General features: G+C 31.9%; 1 pseudogene across 1 annotated transcript; it reads right to left on the bottom strand.

Moving 5' to 3' along the window:
- Window positions 1–858: 858 nt before the first annotated feature.
- On the bottom strand, window positions 859–26285 carry LOC143249928 (DDB1- and CUL4-associated factor 12 homolog; annotated as a pseudogene). Its single transcript, XR_013028042.1, has 4 exons — window positions 16697–26285; window positions 14731–14793; window positions 5493–5802; window positions 859–2119 (listed from the first exon to the last, which is right to left on the bottom strand). The product of XR_013028042.1 is annotated as a DDB1- and CUL4-associated factor 12 homolog (transcript).
- Window positions 26286–27699: the final 1414 nt, after the last annotated feature.

Raw genomic sequence — 27699 nt, 5'->3', positions numbered from 1 at the left:
AATTCAGTTTTTTCTTATTCAGACCACATGAGTTTGTAAGAAATTTCCCTATAACAATAACACCATAAACAATGGACATTGAAATACTCATTTTGTCAAAAAACAAACTAGTATTAAGATACAGAGATTGATGAAAGAAGTTCTGATGAATTGATTCTAGAGTGAAAGTAATTGTTCATACATTACAAAGTTTCACTCATTTTTATACAACAGGCAATTAATAATAAGCAGGAGCCTTTCTACTTAATGTTTTTAAATTGAAGTGAATTAGAACAGTAAAAAGGTCTCACTAATACAGTATAAAAAGCCATCTTGTACAAACTATGCACCAAATCATATGTATATTTTTTTCATAATTAACTGTTTAATATTTCCGGTGTTTAAAACTACGTTCCAAGGACATAAATCATAATGATAACAATTAGTAATGTAAAAGACTTGAATAAAAGTTACAATAGTCATTCGTACCTCAATATCCGTACAGTCAGAGACTTATGATATTAAAAAGAAGTGTTCTCAGGCCAACACTCTTCAGTGGTTACAGAAACTGATATTGAGACATCAAAAGACTTTCAGAGAAACGTGGGTTTTCTATTGTAATAATTCTCTTTTGCTAGCTGCTTAACAATGCTACAAAATCCATTTTCATTGACTTTGCTGCAATGTGTAAAGAAAAGAGTAAATAAATTGAACTATGATGGTTTAGAATCGTTATTAACTTTTAATGTAGACAGTGAAACCTTGTAGTGTCAATATTAAGGTGTGTACAGCGAACACCAGAACTACAGTTTCTTATTGTTATAGAACCAACTAGGATGGAAAAGTATACATCTTTTTTAGTACAGAAATTAGGCAAAATTTGGCAACATATGAATGAAAACATTTATTTTCACATGAGAATCAATATACAGCAAATCATTTTAGGGCCTAACTTCACAGGTTAATGTTAGTTTTCTTTTTAATACAAATTGGTCTCATTATTCACCTGAATATCCTGAAAATGGTTTTCCTTTCATTTGATAAAGTAAATTTTATGATATATATTTTGTTTTACCTTATCTAACACCAACAGTAAAACAGAAGTGTTTTCCTTTGAAAACATATCAATCCATCTAACTTCCATTTCAATTTTTTTCTTTATGTAAATTTTATTAGCTTTAGTTTAAAATTATTAAAATACACGTATGTAAAAGTGAATGTTTTATTGCATTTATCGTATTATATTATCTATAATTAATTTTGACATGAACTGAAATCTTGAAACATTATTTTTACAACACAGTTCTTCATAAATGTTTTTCTCTCAAAGTTCTATCAAGACATCTGACACAATTACAAGTTTTTATCTTATAATTATTAAAATTAAAACTTAAAAAAATATACAAATTACTCAGTACAACGCATGAAATATTCAACAAATGTAAAAAGAATTTACTACAGTAAAACACTGAGCAACACGACCTCCAAATCTTTCATGTAATACTTCACTAACACCAGTATGTTCTGTACATTTCTATTAACACATTAATTTAGAGCAGAACGTTGTTGGAAATCATGTGTTGTATACACATCTTGATAAATAATAAATGCTTTCTTTGCTGTATCTTCCACACAAAAAAGAACAACTATCAAAATAACTATCTACAATCAAAACTTGAGATCCAACTTACAAACATGAGTCATTATTATTACTTGCATTTGTATCAGTGAAAAAAAATAAAATATATCAGACATCAAGCAGTTTTTCAGTGAGCCTTACCTAACACAGCAATAACTGGCTTAAAATCAATTTGTAATAAGACTTTCATAAAAAATTAAAACTAAATATATACGTTATCTGTATGAATAGCTCCAAAGAACAAACTGAAGATTCTTTTCACACATCAAACCAACTTGTGAGAATTTCATGATGATGTATGTTGTACAAATCCAGCATTAACACCAAGATAAGATATATCTGTCACTGCCAAATTCCTGCATAGCCACCTTGAAGGCTGGCTGGTAATGGACCACCTGCTGCAAAAAGATGAGTTCCAGATGTGTCGTAACAATGGGTGTAGATGGCAGTGTTATGCACCCAATTCATCAGATATTCTTGGAAAATCAGCTCATCTGGGTACTGAAAAATAAAAAAACATAAGTCCACCATAAATCTAATTTTCTTTTTAAAGTACAGATTGATTTATCATGAATTACCACAAAAACTAAATAATAAACCTTCAAAACTTGTAAATAACCAGATAGAGTCAAGAATCTCATTACAAATAAAACTATTAACATATCAAAAAATGTTTTCTACATCAAAAGAGTAAAACATATATCATTAACAGATGAGTACATAACAATAAAAGGTATATTTTAACCCAACGTGTAGGGATATAAGACAAAGCAACAAGACCTTGATTGTTTACAGACTGAAATTTAACACAATATTATGTATTTACTGTCAGAGTTATCAACAATACAATGTTAGTGTAGCAACAATTCATGGCAGAAGAAAGTAGATACACAATATACAACATACTGAAAAGAACTGTAGGTGTGCACTTTGGAAGTGCAAAAAATTATGAAAATACAAAATAACACGATGGACAAAAGTTTTTTTTATTTGTCAGATTCACATGAACTTACAGAAATATGCTGAGTACAAATATTTTTGTAACATGTTTAATTTGTACCAACTCGTACATTTTACTAAAAGCTTCCAAAATGCATGTAAGAAATTCAGAATTAAAGTCAGCATTCCAATGAACCAGCCCAGTGTATATTAAGTTTAATACATAAGAGCACGGCAGGCACAACAAGACTGAGATTATGTACTGAAACTCAAATAAAAACTTACTTTAAAAAACTTAATGCTAATTAAAGAGAGCATTTACTAATAACTGAATTGTTACAAATGATCAAAAATCAGGCAAGAAGCTATTTTAACCCTCAAGTTACTAAGCTGTCTACATATCATTCTTAAATGTGAGATCCATGCTGTACACTTAAGTAGCTTTATGTCTTAACACTTTACCAACAACCAGGAAATTAACAATCATGCTGAACGATATAATTCATTCATTAACCAGTAAACACTTGCAAGACATTGTCTTGAAAGCTACTTGACTACTGACTAGGAGAGATAAAAACAAAGATTAGTTTGACTGGTAATTACCTTACAGCATATACATCAGTCTTACTTTTAAAACAAATACTTAAAAATTTCAACTTTCATTCTTCTGTGTCTCATGATGCATTTTAGTTCAAATTTCCCTATTTAAGAATCTTCTAACATTAAAAATAGGCTGCTGCAGTTTCCAACTGCTTATAAACACAAACTATGAATAAGCAAGAATCTGAACCTCCTGCCTTCTCTATTTTAATACATTCATTAAAACCTTGTTAAATAGTCATGTTTATAAATAACTAGCAGTGAAAGTTTTTAAATCTTGTGTTGCAGATCATAAATCAATGAAATTGTTTGGTATGTAGTAACAGTGTTGTGGTTCTCCAAATATTAAAAGTATTTCTCTAACTTATTCATAGTTTACTTAAAAAGCCTGATAAAATTAACAGGTTTTGAAATTGTTTGGTATGTAGTAACAGTGTCGTGGTTCTCCAGGTATTAAAAGTATTTCTTTAACCTATTCATAGTTTACTTAAAAAGCCAGATAAAATTAACAGTTTTTGAAATTGTTTGGTATGTAGTAACAGTGTTGTGGTTCTCCAAGTATTTCTTTAACCTATTCATAGTTTACTTAAAAAGCCAGATAAAATTAACAGTTTTTTAAATTGTTTGGTATGTAGTAACAGTGTTGTGGTTCTCCAAGTATTTCTTTAACCTATTCATAGTTTACTTAAAAAGCCAGATAAAATTAACAGTTTTTGAAATTGTTTGGTATGTAGTGACAGTGTTGTGGTTCTCCAAGTATTTCTTTAACCTATTCATAGTTTACTTAAAAAGCCAGATAAAATTAACAGTTTTTGAAATTGTTTGGTATGTAGTGACAGTGTTGTGGTTCTCCAAATATTAAAAGTATTTCTTTAACCTATTTATAGTTTACTTAAAAAGCCAGATAAAATTAACAGTTTTTGAAATTGTTTGGTATGTAGTGACAGTGTTGTGGTTCTCCAAATATTAAAAGTATTTCTTTAACCTATTCATAGTTTACTTAAAAAGCCAGATAAAATTAAGAGAATTTTGGGGTATTCCATTTTGGTGCCTGATATAAGTTTTGTGTTCTAAAAACTATAATAATTCCTTTTTTTGAACACCCACATTTGTAAGACTTAATAAGACTTATAGGAGAATATTCAAAGTTTTACTCAAGCTTAGGAGAACTCAGGCCTTAAGTGCATCGTACAAACTACAAATCCTTGTCTTAACCTATATTATTTTGTTACGTTTTATACAAAAATATAAAATTAACTTCTAGTGCAGCTTAATAAAACTTAAGCAGGATAAAATGTTTAAATTTCACAAGCTTGGTATTTACTTTAACTTTTAAGGAGTCAGCTAAGACTCTGATTTATTAATTTTAATGTGATGGTTACAGTGATAAAACTGTAATATCAAAAAGAAACAGATGTAAAAAAACTTCTGATATTCATTTAGGAGATTCTAGATTTTATGCAAATGAAATATAAAAACTATAAGATGAAAAACTTATTTTTAGCATGAAAAGCACCTTTCATTCAGACTGGCTCAGTAAAAACTTCAGCCAAATTCAGTACGAAAACTTTACTAAAAACTCGACATTTTAAACAACAGATTTGTTATGTTTAATAAAAGCTTGTCAAATTTTGTGAAGGCAAACTTTGAAATTACAGTAAACATTAGTACATACAGATTCATAGATATGGATCATTCAATTTGATGGTACTTGTTAAAGGAATTGTTTCCATGTGTAATGTTTCTCTGCAAGTATGTGTATGTTTATCAATCTATTAAGAGTTAAGAGTGAACAGGTTTCAGACAATCATTTTGTTTTGTGTGCTGACAAATGTAATAATTAGTAATTGGTCATTGTGACAAGCAGTGGTTTTCCTGTGAAATGGCTATTTATTTGCCAAATATAACACATAGCAGACTCCCATAGTAACAACTCAACTACGACTCATGTTGTCAGGACTACTAAAATAGTCAATGGATTCCTAACATTTTGGTCATACAGTAACAGCATTTTAAGTTAAGGGATAAATGAAAGATCGTGTGGTTTGAATACAAATTAAAATTTAATCTAAATGTTGATTACAATATTAGTTATTACCTCTTTAAGAATATTACAAACACAAACAAATACAGCTATATACATTTAATACTACAAACAAACTTGAAATGCTTGGAACAAACCATTCCCCAGCCTACAATTAACAGTAACCCTTATTATCAAAATCACAACAAAATACAATAGATAAAGTTTATTTTCTTTAACTAATTCAGAATTATAAGAAAAAAATGAAATATTAGTAACAACTACACTACAAAGGAATTTAAGGGTTTGTACCACCCAGCTTTTTGAAGCGCTGAGAAATGCTTGATGAGTGGAACCCGCTTGTTTTAAGTAGTCAGATCCACGGAGGTCATAAAAATGAATTTCTCCAATTTCTATCCCTATAGTAAGAAGGTCTCCAAGAAAGCTGAGTGATTGAATACTGACTCTTTCCCGTTTGGATGGAATGCTTTTTATGAAACGCAAGGTGCGGTTGTCAAAACAATGAGGTGTGAGCCCGAGAACCAACAATATAGATACCCTTTTCTTCTTGTTGTGCTAAACAGACAATTTCCTGAGAGAACAGTAGCTTCCTGGAAGTTTTCTGGTTAAAAAAAAGTAAATAAAATCAATGAACTCTTCAATTATTATTGGTTAATAAGATGCTTTTCCTATATAAAGAGAACAATTATTATTGGTTACTAAGATGCTTTTCCTATATAAAGAGAACAATTATTATTGGTTAATAAGATGCTTTTCCTATATAAAGAGAACAATTATTATTGGTTACTAAGATGCTTTTCCTATATAAAGAGAACAATTATTATTGGTTACTAAGATGCTCTTCCTATATAAAGAGAACGATTATTATTGGTTACTAAGATGCTTTTCCTATATGAAAAGAACAATTATTATTGGTTACTAAGATGCTTTTTCTATATAAAGAGAACAATTATTATTGGTTACTAAGATGCTTTTCCTATATAAAGAGAACAATTATTATTGGTTACTAAGATGCTTTTCCTATATGAAAAGAACAATTATTATTGGTTACTAAGATGCTTTTCCTATATAAAGAGAACAATTATTATTGGTTACTAAGATGCTTTTCCTATATAAAGAGAAGAACTTTCAAAGCAAACAATAAACACAACTAAAATGTACTTGTTTTATTTATTTTTCGAAGGGAGTTAGGTTATTAACTAGAACTAACTTTTTAAATCTCACTAAGAAAAATAAACTAGTAATGTCCAAATGAGTAGAGATCAACATGACCCCAAGCTAAGACTATGACTCGTTAACTGTAAATAGTAAAAATCTCAAATCTACTTCAGGAGAATTAGCATTTTCCTAAACTAATAACTTATTTCCAGTAATACTAACCTTTCTGACAATATAGCTGCTTCTTAACCTTCAGGGTTTCCACTCTTTACTAATCTAAGCACTGAATATGCTTGCTCTTGTCTTTTAAACCCCACTTGAATACTCTTGGCAAATTGTAGTTTGCAAAACTATCCACTGACTTTGTTGTGCCCTTTATCTAAGTACTGTATATAGACACCTCATTAAGATAATGCAATTACTTTTTTGAGACTGGCTGTCAATGGGAAGGTTGGGTAGGAGAGTGTTGGCAGAGGTAAGTATTTTTGGAAAAATATCTTCAGTTTAGGAAAAGTTAACTTCCAAAATATATGTACCTCCACTGACAATATAGCTAGAACTCCACATTGAGAAGATGGAGAGGCTGGTGCAGGCATGAACCATACAGAAAGTGTCTGTATAGAATGGATGTGCACCAGAGAAAAATTGTACAAGAGTGGAGAGAAATACACTACATTCAGAACAGGTATGCTCTTCACCTGGAACTTAGTTCCTGTATCAAAGGTGAAACAGAATATGAAGAATTGTCAGTGTAGGCCAACCCCAACCAGACAGCAGTGGTTCCATAACTCAGGGTTGGAATTAAGGGGTCTTGGTACCAATATCCATGTTGGTGGCTTGGGCTACTGGAGAACAATGTTATATATATATTACCTTTGATTGGATCCCAACCTGCAACCATACAGTGATGTGTTTCTAACTGCCTGAAATCATGACAAGAATGTAAGCAACATCAAAATGAACAAACGTTCTACTCCAACTGAAGAAAACCAAAAGGCAACACCCCAGGCTTGGAATGATGAAATAGTGTACGCTATGCTCAACCAAAAGAACGGAATTCATCCGATCTGGATTATGAACACTCATCCTAACTTTCCAAGTGAGGAGTATTTTACTTTCACCTGAAATTATGAAAATGACAAGGAACATATGTTCAACCAAGGACAGTACCACTTTCAGAATTATGACAAAATAGTGGACCTCCTGTCATGTACAAAACTGACATTAATCAAGGAGCAGGATCATACCATGTTTAAGCTGGCCCAATATGGTGCGACCAAAGAACTCAACTCGGAGTGAAACAAACCATAGTCATAACCTGGGGCATACAGATGTACACATTCAGTCATAACTGAACACATCTACTACCAATGCTCAAGGATGAGGTATTGGAGACCAAAACAAGCACAGTTGAAAATTCCAGTGAGTTACAAAAGCATCAAAGGTTATAGTGCAAACATTTAGCATGTGCAAATGTGTAGACAAACTTGTGCATGTTATACCAAGCCGATATTGAAAGGGTTAATTGCAGATCATTTGTGTTGCCCTAACTGGATTTTTTCAATGAAATTGATATCACACTGACAGGATTTTTAGTGGATTTGCTCTCAGTTTGGGTCTTCAACAGCTTGTGTATGTTCATAAAATGTGATGGACGTTTAGTAAAGATTATAAGTATTTCGTATACAAAAAGTCAGGTTTCTTAATAAATATTTTTACTAAAGATTTGTTTGTGCAAATAGTCTCTTTTGTTATTAGTCTGAGAGTAAAGTGATTTCATATTATGATTAAAAAACTACAAATAGTCTCTTTTGTTATTAGTCTGAGTGTAAAGTGATTTCATATTATGATTAAAAAACTATTCTTTATCCCAAAAATCTCAAACATAATTTACGTAATCTCTATAACCACCTGAGAATATTTCAAACATTTGTTTTCAGTAAGACTTTATATTTTATGTTATTTTCTTCACACTATGTGGGTGGTCTGTCACTTGACCAACCTCGTAATCATCATAAAAAAATTAAGATATAATTTAAATTGTTGTTTTTGTGTGTGTTAGAATGACTAAGATGCAGTTAGATTTTTAAAAATATGAAACTTCGAGCAGACTAAAGACATAACCTATCTCCTTGAAATTGTGAATTAAAAGAACACGGTAACCTTTCAACAGATTTAAAAAACTGAGAAAACCACTCTGGGAACATTCTAAGCTCTTGATTGGTTATTTGCATGTCATACACTGAAGTAATTATTTACAAGAAACTGTTTTTAAAAGTGGAAAGAGGTGAACAGAGCCACTGTGTTTGATTCAGTACATAAATAAGCCATACCTCAGCAAAATGAAATATATGGTGTTTTTATTTTATATTTTGATCTTATAATACTGGTACATTGATTTCCTAATCTGTACAAAACTATAGACTTAGTATTTTGACATCACAAACATCTAATTAAACAGTATTGCATTCAAAATACCATGTAACTCACTAAAATTATATTTAGGTGTGTTCTTTTAATATTTACCTTTAAATTAAGAAATTAGCTCTCATGTAATATTAAGGTTTGAATTCTACAATTTCATTCCAAACTTATTGACACAATTTCATTAAATAATAGTTCAATACAATTTTAAATGCAAGTCAACAAATGTAATGGCATGGCCTTTGACCCATGATCCATAGCAAAAGGGTTAAATTCATCATTCCTGGAACATAATGCATGAAGAGATCAACATGATGAGAATGAGCCCAGCAGAGAAAATCTAAAGTACAAGAAAAAAGCTGTCAAGAATTTGTACCTCCTGGATCAAAAATATGAAACACCATCAAATTATCAGAATGGATCACAAAAATGTTGCCCTTCAAAAGAGGCAGACTTCAAGCCATTGCCCAATGTATTGCAAGAAGTTTGGCAACCTTAGTATGAAGGGTACCACAAACACCAACAGTAACATACAATCAGTGTACCACAAACACCAACAGTAACATACAACCAGTGTACCACAAACACCAACAGTAACAAACAACCAGTGTACCACAAACACCAACAGTAACAAACAACCAGTGCACCACAAACACCAACAGAAACATACAACCAGTGCACCACAAACACCAACAGTAACATACAACCAGTGTACCACAAACACCAACAGTAACATACAATCAGTGTACCACAAACACCAACAGTAAAATACAATCAGTGTACCACAAACACCAACAGTAACATACAACCAATGTACCACAAACACCAACAGTAACATACAACCAATGTACCACAAACACCAACAGTAACATACAACCAGTGTACCACAAACACCAACAGTAACATACAACCAGTGTACCACAAACACCAACAGTAACATACAACCAGTGTACCACAAACACCAACAGTAACATACAACCAGTGTACCACAAACACCAACAGTAACATACAACCAGTGTACCACAAACACCAACAGTAACATACAACAAGTGTACCACAAACACCAACAGTAACATACAACCAGTGTACCACAAACACCAACAGTAACATACAACCAGTGCACCACAAACACCAACAGAAATATACAACCACTGTACCACAAACACCAACAGTAACATACAACCACTGTACCACAAACACCAACAGTAACATACAACCAATGTACCACAAACACCAATAGTAACATACAATCAGTGTACCACAAACACCAATAGTAACATACAATCAGTGTACCACAAACACCAACAGTAACATAAAATCAGTGTACCACAAACACCAACAGTAACATAAGCCAATGTACCACAAACACCAACAGTAACATAAACCAATGTACCACAAACACCAACAGTAACATAAACCAATGTACCACAAACACCAACAGTAACATACAACCAGTGCACCACAAACACCAACAGTAACATACAACCAGTGCACCACAAACACCAACAGTAATATACAACCAGTGTACCACAAACACAAACAGTAGCATAAACCAATGTACCACAAACACCAACAGTAGCATAAACCAATAAACCACAAACACCAACAGTAGGATAAGCCAATGTACCACAAACACCAACAGTAACATAAACCAATGTACCACAAACACCAACAGTAACATAAACCAATGTACCACAAACACCAACAGTAATATACAACCAGTGCACCACAAACACCAACAGTAATATACAACCAGTGTACCACAAACACCAACAGTAGCATAAACCAATGTACCACAAACACCAACAGTAGCATAAGCCAATGTACCACAAACACCAACAGTAACATAAACCAATGTACCACAAACACCAACAGTAACATAAACCAATGTACCACAAACACCAACAGTAACATACAACCAGTGCACCACAAACACAAACAGTAATATACAACCAGTGCACCACAAACACAAACAGTAATATACAACCAGTGCACCACAAACACCAACAGTAATATACAACCAGTGTACCACAAACACCAACAGTAGCATAAACCAATGTACCACAAACACCAACAGTAACATAGAACCAGTGTACAACAAACACCAACAGTAGCATACAACCAGTGTACCACAAACACCAACAGTAGCATACAACCAGTGTACCACAAACACCAACAGTAGCATAAACCAATGTACCATGAACACCAACAGTAGCATAAGCCAATGTACCACAAACACCAACAGTAACATAAACCAATGTACCACAAACAGTAACATACAACCAGTGTACCACAAACACAAACAGTAACATACAACCAGTGTACCACAAACACCAACAGTAACATACAATCAGTGTACCACAAACACCAACAGTAACATACAATCAGTGTACCACAAACACCAAGAGTAACATACAACCAGTGCACCACAAACACCAACAGAAACATACAACCAGTGTACCACAAACACCAACAGTAACATACAACCAGTGTACCACAAACACCAACAGTAACATACAATCAGTGTACCACAAACACCAACAGTAGCATAAACCAATGTACCACAAACACCAACAGTAACATACAACCAGTGTACCACAAACACCAAGAGTAACATACAATCAGTGTACCACAAAGACCAATAGTAACATACAATCAGTGTACCACAAACACCAACAGTAACATACAATCAGTGTACCACAAACACCAACAGTAACATACAATCAGTGTACCACAAACACCAACAGTAACATACAACCAGTGTACCACAAACACCAACAGTAACATACAACCAGTGTACCACAAACACCAACAGTAACATACAACCAATGTATCACACACACCAACAGTAACATAGAACCAGTGTACAACAAACACCAACAGTAGCATAAACCAGTGTACCATGAACACCAACAGTAGCATAAACCAGTGTACCACGAACACCAACAGTAGCATAAACCAATGTACCACAAACACCAACAGTAGCATAAACCAATGTACTACAAACACCAACAGTAGCATAAACCAATGTACCACAAACACCAATAGTAACATAAACCAATGTACCACAAACACCAACAGTAACATAAACCAATGTACCACAAACACCAACAGTAACATACATATTTTATACAGATACTTGTACAAGTTACCCACTACTTCTCATGGTAGTAACTTACATCAAGATATACTTCCCAATTTTAATAATTTCTCAGAATACTAAAAACTAATAACTCGAACAAGTCTGATACATACACAACCTAGTCAGAAAACTGTGTTTAATCATTTTAATTATTAAAAAACCTAATGCTCACTGTTATATCACCTTCTTCTCATAATAAGCAACACAAAGAAATATATTAAAACATATACCTAACTACATACAACTACATCATTATAAATACTTAACATAGAGTTACCACAAATGTTTCTAAAACTATCATATGAAGTTTATTCTTTATCTGCTTGTATTTTTGCTGTCTTTCTCACTGTAGTTCTCCAGAGTTATAATTCTATCATTTTAATGTACGTAATACCTTTTTATTATTTACTAATTAGGTCACACATTACGTATTCACATCATAATTTCTGATACAACGTATCTCCATAAACTTTGGTAGAGTTTTAGCAAAGATTACAAGTATTGTGCATACAAAAAAATCAGATTTTTAATAATTTTTAATAAAGATTTGTTTGTTGAAACAGTATATTTCAGTACTAGTCTGAGTACAAAGTTACTTCATGTTATGCAGTACTAGTCTGAGTACAAAGTTACTTCATGTTATGCAGTACTAGTCTGAGTACAAAGTTACTTCATGTTATGCAGTACTAGTCTGAGTACAAAGTTACTTCATGTTATGAATTTAAAAAGTAATCTTTGTCCCAAAAATCTCAAACATTGTTTACATAATCTCTATAACCACCAAAACACATTTCAAATTATTGTTTTCAGTAAGACTATATTTTATGTTCTTTCCTACACTTTAACTATCATTTCATATTATGATTAAAAAAAAATTCTTCGTCCCAAAAATCTCAAATATTATTTACATAAACTCTATAACCACCAAAACACATTTCAAACATTTGTTTTCAGTAAGACTTTATATTTTATGTTCTTTTCTACACTTTAACTATGTGGGGGGTCTGTCACTTGACCAACATCATAACCATCATCAGAAAATTAGGAAATAAATATAAATTATGCTTTTTTAATGGTAGAATGACTACACATTATAACACGAGAATACAAATGTTTAGTCTAAGTAGCTTAAGTCTCATAACATTATTATACACATTTATTAATTATACTGACCCTCCAGTCATATCTAGCTAACATTACATAACTTGAATTGACATGGTGCATGTGCACTCATGTTACACATCCAATAATATAAAATTAACCTTTAGTCTTCCCTGTTTTACTGGACTAGTATTTTGTAATGTAAAGTCACATTTCAATTATTATACATTATATATGTATATAGATGATTATTATTCTTCTGAAATAAATTATTAAACTTATTTTTCTTAAAATATAGAGCAATAAATCAAGAAGTAAAGAATATGAGTATCTCTGCTCACTATGACCTTTGAACCTGATTACTGCTGGACATTGGTTGCTAAGCCTTTTAAAATTTTGTACATGGAGGGTATCAAACAAAATTTTTTAGGTTTTATATATACAGATGAATAACCAAAAAAAAAGATAAATAACTACACAGATACCATATAATTCTACTATAGTTTATTAATGTTAGTAACTAAGATGTATTTAGAGTTTATAATATATGAGATTTCAAGCAGACTAAAGACACAACCTACCTCCTTCAAACCTTAATTCAAAAGAACATGGTATCCTTTTCACAGATTAAAATGGCTGAAAGAACCACTCTTGAGATATTCTAAGCTGTTGATTGGTTATTCACATGTCATATACTATAGTAAGTATAAGAGTCAATGTGTTTGATTCATAAGCCTTATCTTGTTAAAATAAACAGATACTAAGTTCTTATTTTATATTCTTGCTTATCAATAGGTTTGGAATCAAACTGTAGATTATAATTCAAACTTTAGTATCTTATACTAGTTAATGTCTTAAAGTAAATATTTAAAAAATCACTAAATATGGATTTTAACAAGTCATGTAGTATTATGAATGTAGCACTGTTTAAAATTAGATGTTTGTTATGTCAATATACCTAGTCTAAAGTTTTGTACAAATTAGGAACTCAGCTTACTGATATCGATAAGCTATAATATAAAATAAGAACTTAGTATCTGTTTATTTTGTAATTTATATTTGTAAAATATGTAATTTTTGTTATTCTGGTTATAATATTTTACTGGATTCAAATGTTTTATATTTTCAAGGTGTTTTGCAGTGAGTAAAGTTCCATGAATTTATTATTTGAAGCAAGTAAAATATTTAGTGCTTACCGTTTTTTTTGTTTTTTTGAGTTTCACGCAAAGCTACTCAAGGGCTATCTGTGCAAGCCATCCCTAATTTAGCAGTGTAAGACTAGAGGGAAGACAGCTAATCATCACCACCCACTGCCAACTCTTGGGCTACTCTTTTACCAACGAATAGTGGGATTGACAATCACATTATAATGCCCCCATGGCTGAAAGGGTGAGCATGTTTGGTGGAACTGAGATTCGAACCCACGCCCCTCGGATTACGAGTCTAACACCTTAACCCACCTGGCCATGCCAAGGCAGTGTTTACTGAAATGTGTGTTAAGAATTTTTATTCTATTTGTAAGTTTCTGAAACTTCTTTCAACAGAATATTCACTTTCATTAAACTTCTTCAGAAGCACTTGTCAGGCTAAGTAAAATAAAACAATTATCCTGTCTTTTTAAAGAATGGCTGTTGGTACCAATATGAAACAAATTAAAGAATCACAGCTTTTTCAAATTTACTTCATCACTTTTAATACACTTACCTGTCTAGATGTACTAATGTCCCATAAATGAAGGTAGGCATTCAAAGATAAAGCAACCAGTTCCTGGAAAATGTAACACAAACAAATTCTCAGAGGTCAAGATAAAAACTATTCAGTTCTGAATACTGTTTTCTTTCCAGGTGTCAAGAGTGCAATGCAAGTATAACATACATACAGTGAACACATAAAGAAGATATGGTACACATTACATTCTATATAGACACAGACATCTGAAATGTGTCCAATTTAAAAGCAGGCATCTATTTCAATGCTGAATGCTCAAAACATATCTGGAAAATGCCCCCTACTTAAACTATTAAAACATATCTCTATGGATGTTCAAAACGTCGGTAAACATAAGTGATTTGTGGCCTTTCTTAATTTCGAATATATAACTGAATTTAGTGCTGTCAAAGTACGAGAAAGTTGAGTTAATCATTCAGTTAATCCACACATTCTGTAATTTAGTGCTGTCAAAATACGAGAAAGTTGAGTTAATCATTCAGTTAATCCACACATTCTGTAATTTAGTGCTGTCAAAGTACGAGAAAGTTGAGTTAATCATTCAGTTAATCCACACATTCTGTAATTTAGTGCTGTCAAAGTACGAGAAAGTTGAGTTAATCATTCAGTTAATCCACACATTCTGTAATTTAGTGCTGTCAAAGTACGAGAAAGTTAATCATTCAGTTAATCCACACATTCTGTAATTTAGTGCTGTCAAAGTACGAGAAAGTTAATCATTCAGTTAATCCACACATTCTGTAAAATACATTGAAGTGTCTATGGTTGAGGACATTTTGGGCATCCCATACACACACACATGTACATAACATACATTATAAGATGATGAAACGTTAATAAATGATTAACTAAAGACATACAACCATACAGTTTTCAACATCTTGTTGATGAAACGTTAGTAAATGATTAACTAAAGACATACAACCATACAGTTTTCAACATCTTGTTGATGAAACGTTAATAAATGATTAACTAAAGACATACAACCATACAGTTTTCAACATCAACATACATTATAAGATGATGAAACGTTAATAAATGATTAACTAAAGACATACAACCATACAGTTTTCAACATCAACATACATTATAAGATGATGAAACGTTAATAAATGATTAACTAAAGACATACAACCATACAGTTTTCAACATCAACATACATTATAAGATGATGAAACGTTAATAAATGATTAACTAAAGACATACAACCATACAGTTTTCAACATCAACATACATTATAAGATGATGAAACGTTAATAAATGATTAACTAAAGACATACAACCATACAGTTTTCAACCTCTATATATTTACACAAATGTACAAATAAACTTCATTGTGACAATTTTATTTATTTTAATGTCAACTACATGAAAATTCTTACAAAATTTATATAATTTATATTTTGGCAATAATCTTTTTACTTCCTTCCTTAGGTCCTTTGTATATATTTAAGTGCAAGTAATTTCAAACTTTAAAGTATCAACCATTTTACTTGAATCACCTGAAAATTCACAAAACACTTACATGACAATGACTGTTGAAAATAAGAGCTCTAACTTTGTCTGCAATTTTACAAGATTTTATGGTTAACAAATGCACTATGTGATGTTCTGGTAGAGGTTCTTCACTACTTTCATTCAAACAATCATCCCTTACTCTCCATAATGCAAGTTTAGTATCTCTTGAACCTGCAGAAATGTGAATTCATTGAGCAGCATTATTGAAGGAAAGCATCTTCCCATAATGGTTGGTAGATGAATCACTCAAGCCAAAAAGTCAGCACTATGTTGCTAGTAGCAAAGATAACAGACTTTTAGGGTGTATTTACACACACACACTAATCTCGGGTCAAAAGACATAATTACATTAATGAGCAAGTAAAGAGTAATGCTTGCTAAATAATCATTAGTCATATTTTGAAAAGCATAGATTAAAACTTACCTCTCCAACACATAAGGGATCTTGTGTTGGAAGTCTATAGAATGCAACGTCATTAGAGTTCTTAGCTCCTGTCACCAGCATTGTGTGTGATGGATTGATCTCCATAGCATGAATCCCACAAGGGTTTTCTGGAGGTTTACTCTGAGCACTACTTTTTAAACTTGGCATTTGAAACCTTCTGCCATTTGTAACATCTTGAACAATAAACTGTAAACCAGAGTGACACTTCATTATTCATAAAAAGTTTAATCTTCAAAAATACATTTGAAATACCATGTTTAAAGCCAATGAATGAATCACACTTTTTGACAAGTTTTAAAAAAATATCATTTTTTTATTTTCTTTAGTTTCAAAAATAGTTTTAGTATTTTTGAAAAGTTTCTAACTTACTTCAAATTTCCTGAACATCTTAAGAAACAAGTTTCACATTTCAAAAAGTTTAGCCACACAGCAGATAGTAAACTGTACTGTCTTATATTTATTATATCACCACAGTTTAAGTTACATCCTCATTCTGCTTCTAAATAATTAAATTAGATTGACAGTATATTTATATATATATATATATATATATACAATAACATAATTTATGTAGAAACAGCTTCATTTTATTAAAATTTATACTCTAAAACAATCACAACTGAGAAAAGCTACCTTCTGTAATTTATCTTTTGTGTAAATACTTAACGTTATGTTACAACAATGTATATAAGATTTACGAGGTACAATACAGTACAAACTGGTCTGTACAAATAAGGTACAATACAGTACAAACTGGTCTATACAAATAAACATTTAAAAACATGTAAAAAAAATACTTTACCTTATTACATTTTGTACCAAGAGCAACTTGTTTGTCATTTAACCACTGTGAACAAAATACTTTATTTATTTCTCTAAGGTGAAAGAACTTTTCATTAAGTTATTTTTCAATAACTGCTGTGTACCACACTCTCTATCAACTATGGACCTCTGGAGCTTCTGGTTTCCAACCTAACATGTGTACAAGTAGTCTACAAAGTTTCGAGAAATGTAAGCATTAGAATTCTTATCTGTGCCAAGTCTTCAAGGATATAACTGTGCAGATATATAGTCTTCATCTGCAAGTCCTAAACAAATTATTGCCTCAAAGTTATATTGTCTTGATTTGATTCTGAAACTTTTCCTCAATCAAACAGTTGATTGCCTTGAAATCCCAAAAGTAATAGGGACTTTTCTGACAGAAGCCATTGTCTTCTAAGTTCCTATACGTCAATGCTAAAAGTAGTTTATAATAGATTTTCTCATTTAAACAAACCATACCATCTAAAACTGTAGGTTCAATACATTTTTAGAATTCATGGGTATTGTGAAAATAATCAAATCATAAACAATCTGGTTTATCCAAGATGAACAAGTTAACGAATGAAACAATATACAGCAGCCGAAAAATCTCTTAACGAGTTTGCTATTCAGGACTGGGTTTCCTTAATACACTTTAAAAAGAAAAAGTGATACTCAGAACCATGTCTGCAAGTCTGTGAAAAACTCAGTCCTTACTGCAAATAAAAAAAAATGCATATATAATATTCCACTTTACAAGTTTTAATTATAAATACAAAATAAATTATACAGTAGCATAAAGAAAATTATTAAAAATAAACTAGAAATTTAATTAAACAAAATTGTAGTTAAACTATTGTGCAAAGAATCTCTCCAGAATTATTATTAAAGTTTTTTTTTTAATTTCATGAAAAGCTACACAAGGGCTATCTACTCTAGCCATCCCTAGTTCAACAGCGTAAGACAAGATGGAAGGCAGCTTGTAAGCACTACCCACTGCCAACTGTGTGGCTACTCTTTTACCAATGAATACTGCAATTAGCTATCACATTATAACACTCCCAAGACTGAAATGGTTAGTATGTTTGATAGGACAGAGATTTGAACCAATAACCATCAGAATGCAAGCCGAATACCCTAACCACCTGGCCATGCCAGGCATTTTTTAAGGTGATTTGGCTTTATTATTTTTATCTTTAGAAATCAGAGCTGAATCACAAAACAATAATAATTAGATTTAGTGAGACTGGGGACTAAAAATAGAAGGTATAAGCTTTTAATGTAGAGTTTAGTAGTGTAAAAAGTAGTATAGCATTCAATTAGGCTTAGTACACATAACAGTTCTTTCAGCTTTGTTATAAATCAATTTGCAATGAGGTTGTAAGACAAATTAAATACTTTGTTTCATTTAATAAATACAGTCTAAAAACTAGTTAATTGTCAGACTCAATATTGTTAACAACAGGCTGCTATTCTTTAATGACAGTATTGAGTTTATTTTAGTTTTACAAATAATATTGTAGTTAGGACAAGTTTGAGGGTAAAACATTCTCAGTTTGTTAGGTACAACAGGTGTAAGAAATGGGTTTTATTTGGGAACTCTGGGCTACTATGCACTTTTAAGGAAGCTAGTAGTGAGAATTTTAAATTTCTATGTAGAGTTTTCAGGTTGAAGGAAAAGTTGGAGGCCATCCAAACTAAAGTTGAGGAAATAGTTTAAGTGAAGTACAAACTGTAAGAAATGAGAGCTAAAAGAGGAGCTTAAACTTCCACACGTAAGAGAGGTGTCATTTAAGGATAACAATGACATTCAAAGTTAGAAAGGGTGGTATTAGGGTTAAAAGCAGTGAACGTAATTGTAAAGACCCTATTCCACTGAGTAACAGGTTTCAGCCCTTGAATTATGTAGACAAGGAACTACTGGAAGGAGGGAAAGCAAAAGAAATAGAAAAGGATATGGATTATGAACTTGAAAAAAAAAAAGAGATTTAGTTATAGATTATTCCTTGGCACAGCATATAAATAGAGTAGTCTGGGGATAAATAGGGAGAAAAGAGTACCTTGATATCAAAGAATGATCCTGACTAAGGAAACTGGAGAGTCCAGTTTATGTTTATGGTCCCTTGGTTGCATAAAGACTATTAAAAGGATTTATTCTGCTTTCATCCCCAAGACATGAGGGATTCACTTGATGTCTATATTCCCAGATGAGAAAGAACCTACTATGCAGCGGGAGAATAAGAGGTGAGTGAGTCGGGCTTTGAGTTACACAGAATGAAGCTGGATGGGAGCTGACTGAGAAATAAGATGACAAATAACAAAATATCCAGACTGATGATATATTGATTTGGAGCAAAAATAGACATCTCATCTCTGAGAATGAAACATGTTTGTTCCATCTGGAAAGTAGAATCAGGATTTGATACTTAGAAGTGAGATAGAAGAGACCATTTCATGCCAGAAATAAATAATAATTCAGAAATTCATATCATAAACTGGCCAATCAGAATTTTTAAATGAAAATCTGCTAGATAACATGGGGAACATTCAAAGTATCTCTGTACAGTCTTGGTGCTGGGAAACCCATTACTGGCACTTTGTTAAGAAAAAGTGATAACATTACCTGAATGAGATGAATACATAAAGTACCAGAATAGAGGGCACACTGATGTAAGTGGAGAGTGTCACAAGACAAATATCACCAAGGATAATTAAGTTGGGTATAAAATGCTGAAGAAAGCAAGTAAAAGTCAGACCAATGCTTAAATTGGCAAAGGAAGAAACCCAGCCAATGAAGTAAAAGCTGTAGTGCGAACGGAGATAAGTATGTTTTAGAAGTTATCATTTTTCTACACTAAAAATATATTTCCAATAAGTATTTACATCTGCCCAGATATGCAGTTATTCTTGTTCAGTGCTGCCCTTTATTTACAAACTTTTTTCCAATGCCATAAGCTTTTCATTCCCACACACCCCACAATTCACATGGTTCAACTGATTATCACGTGACAAACCTCCACCAATAGTGCCACATGTGACTCTCTTCATGCTGTTCTACATAACTAACAGTAAATCAACTACAATCCAAAACTTAAACACCAGGAACCAATGTTCACACAAGGGTACGAAAAAGGATGGTACTGTCTTCACCTTAAAGTCAGCCAACTGGACAGAGAAATCCCAACAGGACACATGTGAACAGAGTGAAATACATATATATCCCACTCAAATCAAACAGACAAGAACCACCTCAAATGTAGTAACATTCTTGGAATAAAAGCATCATGGAGTAGTGCAAGAGGAAGAAGTTAAGCAGCCAACCAATGTGCTCACCAGTTTCCACAACAATGGGGTAATGCACCTAAAAAACACTGAGCGAGGGACCAGGGACACACTGAACACATATTTGAGGACTTACATTGATTGGTTCAGTTCTAATTCCAAAACTCAACTACTGGAAACTGACATCCATGATTGGTTAGGATGAGGGATGCAATCAATATGACAGCACACTAGATAGTTTGGCATCCCAACCTGTGCAAAGATGAAGTGTCCATTTGAATGACATATCATCATCTACACCAGCAGAACACCACCACCACTCTCATTTGAAAGGAATCTTTATTGTTTATATTGTATATCTTTTATTCAGAAGAATATCTTCATGACTCACCATCCTAGTGGCTTGCAAGTGGAAAGTGGTAATGACTCTCCTACTCCACTGGAAGAAATAGAGGGGAAACAAGGTGGATAATACAGAAAAATATTTGCACAGAAGATAGTGCAATGAATGTTACAAAACTCCATACTGAAAAGCAGACCAAACCCAATTTATTCAATTTTGAATGGGTTTCAGTACAATTGTAATGGACTGAAATATACCTGAACAGGCACCACTCACTAGAGAGCAAGATCCTGGTTAAAACATTGGACAGACCCCTGAAACAAAATTGTGTGTGTGTGTGTGTAACAAAAGACAGAAAACTTACCCACTTAGTCTCACAGAAGAATGGCAACAGATGGTATAGCCCAATGGGGAAGGAAGAGTGACCCAAAATACATAATGAGAAAATGCTTGACATATTCAGTACCTCAAACAAATGATGGGGTGGAGATGTAAGTGAAACATAAGGTGCCTGATCAGAGTGAAGACACCATGAACTGATTAAGTAAAGACAGAGACAAAATATGAAAAAGTAATCAAATTACAAACCAAACCAAACCCAATGGGTATGAGAAGAGAAAAAAAAATCACAAACAATTAGGTAAGACAAAGCTGGAGACCTAGGTGGGAGATAAAATGGATAAGATTGACAGAGACTATTTCCTATATAGGAGCAGTGAGTCATAGAAACAAGAAGATGGTGAGTGGAGCCAAAATGAGTATCTCAAAATACCCATCATGAAACAGGAGGAAAAAATTATACTATTTAATATGTCTAAAGGCATGTTGAGGTAGGCGAAGCAAATTCTGTAGTAGATAACTGGGAAGGCAAGCCGAAATTAGGTGGATAAAACTGAAAATCTAGATCATTCTAAATGGGTTCAGCAGTTGTATGAAGAAGGCAATTAATATTAGAAGGTGGAAATGGCCCCCACTAAATTAATTTTAAAAAGTATAAAATGTAAAGAACTATGAAAATGAAATAGTCAATATAGTGGAAATTTAAACAGGTGTGCAATGAAATAAACATATGTATAAGATGTTATGTGGAAAAGAAAACAAGGTATTTAACCTAATTACCAATTCACCTGTATGATACACTACAGAGAAACTGAAAACAACAAACAACTGTTAAGCCTAATCAAACTGTGCATGACAAAATATACCATTGGCTCAAATTTAACAACCTTAACATAGTATGTAGAATGTCACAAGTTTATTCAGACCCAGAATAATGTCTTATCTTTACAAAGTCAGCAGCTGACCACATTTCAAAATGTGTAGGCCCAACAAAGGTCAACTCATTCAATGATCAATCTCCTGATAAAGTAAAGCTCATAATTCCCCAGTGTAAATACGCTGATAGAAGATATAACCTCTGAATTGGTAATTTAGAATTTGAAATTCATGATTAAAAATAACCAACCATAACCATGTTTGCAAAAAAAAAAAAGGTAAAAAAAATTTTTAAATGAAGTATTAGGTTCTATATCTGGATAGAAATATAATTCCACATAAGAATAAGTTACAAATTTTACTATCTACCTATCTAAGCTGCAGCCATCCCTCACTGGATGTAACTTTCCATCAGACCAGTCCAGTGTTTCCTATTCTTAGCATACTGCATCCATCTAATTCCTCCTATTGCCAATATGTTGTCTCCCCATCTTCTCTTCTGCCCTTCCTTAGACCTTTTCTCCATCCTAGATTGCCATTTAAGTGTTCTTAATGTTTCTCTGTTAACAGAATACCGTTAGATATCCATCCCATTTCCGTTTAGTTCTTGAAACAAACCTTACTGCATCTATTACATTTGTTTTTCTTATTCTGTCATTTCTCCATCTGTCTTGTAGTGTAACATGAAGTATTTTTCTTTCTACAGCTCTTTGTGTGGCTTCTATCTTTTCTTTATCTCTTTTGTCAGTGCCCATGTTTCACTGCCATATGTAATATTTTTCTTCATAATAATGGGAGATATGTTAATCCTATAAAATTATTTTATACGTTCTAAAACATCTCGATGTTCCCTTTATTCTTACTATAATTTATTACCTTGATGTTTTACATTTTAAGGGTTTGTTCCAAATATTTCTACTGACACTTTCTCTGTTTTTCATTCTCAAATTTGATGATACCAGTGCCATGATAGTTGGTAATATATATATTTTGTTCCCCTTATGTACTGGTTTCTTACTACTGGCATTCAGACTGTTTAATAGGCCTTTCATCTTTTTCTATTGAATTTGTAAACATCGTCTGCAAACCTGGTCTGTTAATGTGTTACTATTTCTACACCTTCATTCTCTAACTCATTTTGTATGAACACTTCTTACAACGTTTCTGTAAACAGTTCCAGATACTGTATCACACTGTACATGTATATATAAAAGATTTCAAAGTACCTCAGATTAACACTTACTGCAGTCAAAACATTTAATATTGTACTGCGTTCTTAACACCTACTGTAGTTAAAACATTTAATATTGTGCTTTGTTTTTAATACCAACTGTAGTTAAAACATTTAATGTTGTGCTTTGTTCTTAATACCAACTGTAGTTAAAACATTTAATATTGTACTGTGTTCTTAACACCTACTGTAGTTAAAACATTTAATATTGTGCTGTGTTCTTAATACCAACTGTAGTTAAAACATTTAATGTAGTGCTGAGTTCTTAACACCTACCGTAGTTAAAACATTTAATATTGTGCTTTGTTCTTAATACCAACTGTAGTTAAAACATTTAATGTAGTGCTGAGTTCTTAACACCTACCGTAGTTAAAATATTTAATATTGTGTTGTGTTCTACATAGTTAAATACTATTTATAATCTATAAAACACACACAAAGATAAGTTGTATTCATTTGATTTTTATTATTTGGTTAGTTGTATGTAAATGATTTGTTGTTGAGAAATTTTTCCTAAAGCCTAGTTATTTGAATCGTTTTTTGTAGTACTCTTCTGAATAGTTTATATAAGTTAGATATTAGGCTTATGGTTTATACAAGTTAGATAACAGGCTTATGGTGTGGTAATTCTTTATCTTGCTTCTCTCCCTTATAAAACGATCTCAGCCTCTTTCCATTTTTTTTGGTATTTTTAACTCCAGTACTTTGTTAAACAGTTTCATTATCTGCCTTAATATTTCCACCTGATTTCAATACATCACTGATTGTATAGTTTCCTGGATCTTTCCTACTCTTCATCTCAGTTAATTTAGTCTCCACTTCTGAGACTAAACTTTTAGATGCTTCTGTTTATCAGATTTGTTGTTCTCAAAATTAACTTCTGTTCATGTTTCACTTTTAATAGTTGGTGTATACAAATCTCTGTAAGAATCTGCATATTTCTCAACTATCTCTGTTTTATCATCTGTGGCGATTCCTGTTTATAACCCTTCTGTTTACGTCTTCTACCAGCTGTAAAGATCTCTTCAATCTTTTCTTTCCTTCTTTGTCTTGCTCTGTTTCTCTTTTTCCCTGAGTATTAACTTGGCACATTCAACTTTCTCTTCTATGGTTTTCATCGCATGGTCTATCTTCTTTCCTTTCTCCTATCATTCATTTACTTTATAAGCTTATAAGCACTAAAGCTTCTTGTTTATTTCACTTTCCGTACTCTAAAAAAAATCTAGACCCTTAATCAATGCATTAATTGTACATGCTGTTAGTGGGTACTGTATAATAAATAGTAAATGTACTGACAGAAATTAATAAAATGAAAAAAAACACACCTGAAGACAACACAAACTAAACATCCAAGGAAGAACACTGCCAAACAAGAAGTGATACACAGAATAACGTAGAGAAAGTGATAAGTTGAGTGGGTGAAGGTTTGTCACATGATCATTTTTATGCAAGAATCATATAAACCATGTGAATCAACAGGTGTGTGGGAGCAAAAAGCTTATGGCTTGCAAAAATGTTTTTCTAAATACGGAGCAGCACTGGACAAGACTAGCTAGGTATGTGAGTGACAATGATGTAAACTGTAAGAATTCATTATTACCATTTTCATTTATTTAAAATACTCAAGTAATCAAAATATTACCATTAGTACTTTAGATTAATCCTGTGGATATGGGTCAATCACTTTAACCCACCTTGTAAAGGAGAAACTATACATACTCAGTGATGTCGAGAAAACCCACTTGTAGAGAAATATATATGCAAAAACGACTCATTTTAAAATGTGTAGTTTTCAAATATTTTCTCAACCCAAACGAGCTGTTTTTGCATATATATTAAACTACACATACTATAATTCTGAGAATATTATGTGTATCTTCACAAAATTTGGCAAGCCTTTCATAAAATATTACAGGCCTGCTGTGCAAAAAAATGTTAATAATGGATTTTTTTACCAAACATTTATTTCTCAACTTATGAAACCTTTACTAAATCAGCCTCAATAAAAGATAATTTTCAAGTTAATGTTAAAAATTCTTATCTTACAGTTTATGTTTTATTTGCATAACATCTAAAACCTTCTAAATGAATAAAGTTTTTGTAATAAAACTTGGTACTTTATCTCTTAATGTTTTATTACCTTAACACTCATTGCAATAAAACCATCACCGTACAGTAGAAAATATGAAATACAAAATACCTCTCCCCCAAGAAGTAATGCAGAGTGTAACAAACAATCTATATTATTTATCCTAACAGCTTCAGTTTCTAATATTTTCACACATTTTTATTTACTTTTATGGTTCTACTATATGTTGAACTCTCTTTCAGAACTTGAAAAGCAATAAACCTTTAACAGGAGAGTTCAGCATAAATAACTGAATATGATTTGTATAACTTAACTGTATAGATCACATATGGAATATTGTTTTCAATCTTTGACTCCTTAAGAAGGACATTGAATTGTTGGAAATGGTTCAGATGAGAACAAGTAGAATGGCACTTGAAGTATCACAAGAAGAGGTTAAGAAATTGTTTCCACTTAAACAAGGGAAAGTTAAATGGAATCTGATAGAGGTGGTAAGTGAATTACCAATGTTGATAGTGTTTAAAATTAAGTAAATTAATAGTACTGACACATCTTTAAATTAAGTGAATTAATAGTATGACACATCTTTAAATTAAGTGAATTAATAGTACTGACACATCTTTAAATTAAGTGAATTAATAGTACTGACACATCTTTAAATTAAGTGAATTAATAGTACTGACACATCTTTAAATTAAGTGAATTAATAGTACTGACACATCTTTAAATTAAGTGAATTAATAGTACTGACACATCTTTAAATTAAGTGAATTAATAGTACTGACACATCTTTAAATTAAGTGAATTAATAGTATGACATATCTTTAAATTAAGTGAATTAATAGTATGACATATCTTTAAATTAAGTGTATTAATAGTACTGACACATCTTTAAATTAAGTGTATTAATAGTACTGACACATCTTTAAATTAAGTGAATTAATAGTATGACATATCTTTAAATTAAGTGAATTAATAGTATGACATATCTTTTTTGTACTTAATGGTAAGAACAGTAGAACTAAGAAGCACAAATATAAATTTTGACAGGTAAGAACCACCTTCATCTAAGTTTTATTTTTAACATAATACAATTTTTAGGATAACATGGGACCTGTTTGTCCATTTCAGTTGTCCCATTTTCTAAACTAAATTATCAATAAATAGAAAAATTTTAAAGCCACCTCTATCATTTATATGCTTATCAAGCCTCCTCTTAAACACAAATTTACTGCTTCCAAAATCTCTTAAGGTAATCTATTCCAAAGGTCATCCATCCTGTTGGAAAAATAAAACTGTTAAAATTCATATTTATATATCCTGTAGTCCTACTGTACTCACTGTTAAATATGGTACAAGGCAATGCATTAGCACTACAAGTTCCCTTAACATCTCAATCAGATCACCTCTAACTTTTCTTTTTTTTCAAGAGAAGACAATGAAAGATTTCAATCTCTCTTTATACGACAATCTGTCCATCCCAGACAACATTTTAGTAACCTTCCTCTGAACCTTTTCCAACAGTCAATGTCTTTCCTAATGTAAGGAGCCCAAGACTGAAAACAATACTCAAATTGTGGCCCAACCAGTGACCTATACAATGAAATTATAACCTGACGTAATCAAAATGAGTCAGGTATTCAAATTTCTGTAGATACAACCTGAAATCCTATTTACCCTACCACTAGCATCAACAAACTGGCTTCAGAGACTGATCAACTATTACACCAAGATCCCTTCCTTTGATGATATTGTTCAGATTATTCCCTTCCACATAATACTCATAATCAAATAATAACTCACATGCAATATATTGCATTTATTATAATTAAAACCCATTTGTCATGTATTTGCTAAACTTAATAAATAACATATACCCTTAAGTAAAATATTAATCCAGTTTGAGTGACCTCCATTTATTACTAGCCTGCTGCTTTTTTCACATAGCTTCAATTAGTTAACTTATCTCTTACACCTGTAGAGATAAGTTTCTTTACAAGCCTTTTACACATAGCACTTTG

This window comes from Tachypleus tridentatus, chromosome 4 (assembly GCF_004210375.1).
Source record: "Tachypleus tridentatus isolate NWPU-2018 chromosome 4, ASM421037v1, whole genome shotgun sequence".
Lineage (NCBI taxonomy): Eukaryota > Metazoa > Arthropoda > Merostomata > Xiphosura > Limulidae > Tachypleus > Tachypleus tridentatus.
This window is presented reverse-complemented; position numbering and strand designations above follow the sequence as displayed.